Consider the following 3575-nt stretch of genomic DNA (forward strand, 5'->3'; position numbering starts at 1 on the left):
CCTAATCCAGTGTGACATCATCTGAACTTCACTAATTTACATTTGCAAAGACCCTATTTCCAAATAAGGTCGCAGTCACGGGTACCTAAGGTCGAGAATTCAACATGTCTTTTTAGGGGACACAGTTCAACCCACTGCAGGCACCAGGGCCCCAGCTTTTGCCTGAATCCTCTAAGAGAACACAAACTTAGGTCGTTCCAGGGGATTACAATTATTTTTAAAGGGAGGGAAAACAAGCTCCTTTCCAGCGTCAGTAGCTGAATTTACAAAGGATCTATCCACACAAAACAGATGTTACAAAAATAATCACACTTCAGCCAGAAAAAGGTTTGCTCTTCACTTTCAGGTGAGGCCAGCTCCAGGCAGACTTTCTTTTACAGAAAGATGGAGGTCCCTGCCCCACGCCAGCACTAACGGCATGCCCGCTGTCCCCACATTGGCTCGCAGAGCATCCCCAGCCCCCTACCCACGAGGAGGCCTCGCTGGGCGTGGGGCCTGCAGGGACATGGCTGGAGAGCTGCCTCCTCTCGGGGCTGGTGGCACCGAGGCCGCTGCTCCACCGCAGCTTCAAGCCGCAGAGGGGGCGTGACAGCGCAGTCACACTGGATCCCCTGCCCTGTTACATTTTCGGGTAAACGGATTGCTGGAGCATGGGAGGAACACGACTCTGGCATTGCAGCCTGAGTTAAATGCTTCCCTGTTCGCCCTCACGTCCAACCCCCGTCTCCATCAGGGCTCTGCATCAGGCATCTTCCTGCCGGGGCAACTTCCCCAAAGACACACATTTTAATGAAGCCAGACCTTGAGGGTGAGCTGCCTGACGCACGTAGGACATTCAATTCATGCGGGAGAGAGAGATGGGTGAGAACAGAGCAGGGTGGAAGAGAGACTAACGCGAGGTCGTCAGTTCACGACTGCAGCCACTACTTGTTACGTGCCTGCTGCACACCAGCACTCTACCCCATCCTCAATTTAATCCCAGCAACCACCCTTTGGAGGATGTGCAAAGTAAGCGTCAGAGAAATTAGACATTTACCCAATGTCAGGCCTCGAGAAACTGGAGCAACCTGGACTCAAACACAGTTCCCTCGGAGCCCAGCATGCCTGCTGCCTCCTCCACCACGACGCTGAGTCTCTTACAACTCTCTCGAGTTTGAGTGGAGACAAACCCAGGCACGAGCTCAGCACAGCTTGTGGCCTCCTAATCCTTTTAGATTTGAATGTTCTAAACCTGCGTGGTCCCACACAGCAGCCTCGGGAAACGTGTGGCATCGAGCACTTGAAATGTGGCTGGTCTGAGCTGGGCTGTGCTTTGGGTGTACAATTCTCACTGGTTTCAAAGACTTAGTATGAGAAAAATAACGTAAAATATCTCATTGACGAGATTTACATCGATTACATGTTGAAAAGATTTATTTTGGGGGCTGGCCCCCACGGCTGAGTGGTTAAGTTTGTGCGCTCTGCTTCAGGTGGGCCCAGGGTTCACCAGTTCACATCCTGGGCCTGGACCAAGACATGGCTCATCAAGCCATGCTGAGGCAGCGTCCCACGTGGCAGAACTACAAGGACATACAACTGGGATATACAGCTGTGTACTGGGGCTTTGGGGAGGGAAAAAAAAGAAGAACATTGGCAACAGATGTTAACTCAGGGCCAATCTTCCTCACTGAAAAAAGCATACCTAAAAAAAAAAGATTTATTTTGGATGTAATGGGTTAAATAAAAAATGACGTTAACTTCACTGGTTTCTCTTTACTTTTTTAATACAGCTACTAGAAATGTTAAAATGCTATATGTGGCTCCCATTTGAGGCTGGCATTGCATTTCTATCGGACAGCGCTGTCTACGTCACCATCGTCTGTAGTCAGAGCTCCACCGGCCGCTGTAACGAGCGGGCATTCAGAGCTTGCTTCTCGCCCACCTAGCAGTGCTGGGCGTAAACAGCTCAGCAGGCACCCTCCTCCACTCTGGCTGATCCAAACCCTGCCATTCTCAGCACATGGCTTCCGGAAGCACCAGGAGCTCGTCTCTGTGCCAGCCAGCCAGAAACGGGGAGACAGCTTGGACGAGCGAGTGTGGAAGGCTTTCACTGGCTAGGCTTAGAAATGGCACACACACACGGGGGCTGGCCCTGTGGCCGACTGGTTAAGTTCACACGTTCTGCTTCAGCGGCCCAGGGTTTCAGTGGTTCAAATCCTGGGCACGGACACAGCACCACTCATCAGGCCACGCTGAGGTGGCATCTCACATGCCACAACTGGAAGGACCCACAACTAAAAATACACAACTATGTACCGGGGGCCTTTGGGGAGAAAGAGGAAAAATAAAATCTTAAAAAAAAAAAAGGCACACACACTTTTCATGTACTGTGACTGCAGTAACAAAATACCACAAGCTGGGCAGCCTAAACCACCGAAATTCACCAAAATTCACCGTCTCACAGTCTTGGAGGCTGGAGCCTGAGATCAAGGTGTAGTCAATGTTGGTTCCTTCTGGGAGCTGTGAGGGAGAATCTGTTCCAGCCCTTCTTCCAGCCTCTGGGGGTTTGCTGGCAATCTTTGGCATTCCTTGGCTTGTAGAAGCATTGCTCCAGTCTCTGCCTTTTTGTTCACGTGGCGTTCTCCTTGAGTGTGTGACTGTCCCAAACCTCGTCTTTTTCTAAGGACACAGCCATAGTGGATTAGGGCCCACCCTACTCCAGTATGAACTCCTAACTAATCACATCTGCAGGGACCCCATTTCCACATAAGGTCCCATTCTGAGGTCCTGGGGGGTAGGACTCAGCATATGAATTTTAGGGGGCCACAATCCAAAGCACGACAGATGCCACTGACTGGATCTCGTCACGTGGCCACACTCCGCACAAAGGAGGCTGGGAACTGCGATGGTATTGGTGACCTCATTATCTCCCGGGTCAGCTGTACGCACCGCAGCAGCCAATGGGTGAAGAACATTTGATCAACTGTGTCATCAACAGAGCCACATGGGTCCTGGTCTATAGACCAAGGCTCAGAGAGCTTGTCTGGCTGCTGAGGCACAATGGCGGAGTGCAGCCCTGCATCTTCTGACACCAAGGTCCAAACTCCTTCCAGGCACTTATCTTTTCTTTTTTAAAGCTAATGTTTAATTATGAGCTAATACACGAAGGTACTGTTCTTTGAAAAATTAAACCATACATATACAGTTAAAATCAACCCAGGAAGTGTAGCACCAAGAAGTAATCACTTTTATCAGTTTGATGTGTATCCTTCCAGAACTTTTTTTAAACTCGAACATACATCATAGAATCATTGAGTGGGTGCGTGCACGCAAATGCTACCTTAAGGTGGGTTCCCTCTGCAACTTGCTTTTTTCAATGAAAGATCTGCTAGTCCGTGTACTCCACCTCATTCCTCTGACTGCCACACAACCTTCCGCAGTTTGCGTGTTCTGTGGTTAAGACACGCAAGGCTTGACCTCTAAAGATGATTGAAGTGAAACTTAGAACGTACACCCACTTGCCGAACGGGCAAAGTCCATGTGTAGGGAGCTAAGTAACCCGTGACACATACACGGAATGACATACCAGGTGGCCA

Source organism: Equus caballus, chromosome 11 (genome assembly GCF_041296265.1).
Source record: "Equus caballus isolate H_3958 breed thoroughbred chromosome 11, TB-T2T, whole genome shotgun sequence".
Classification (NCBI taxonomy): domain Eukaryota; kingdom Metazoa; phylum Chordata; class Mammalia; order Perissodactyla; family Equidae; genus Equus; species Equus caballus.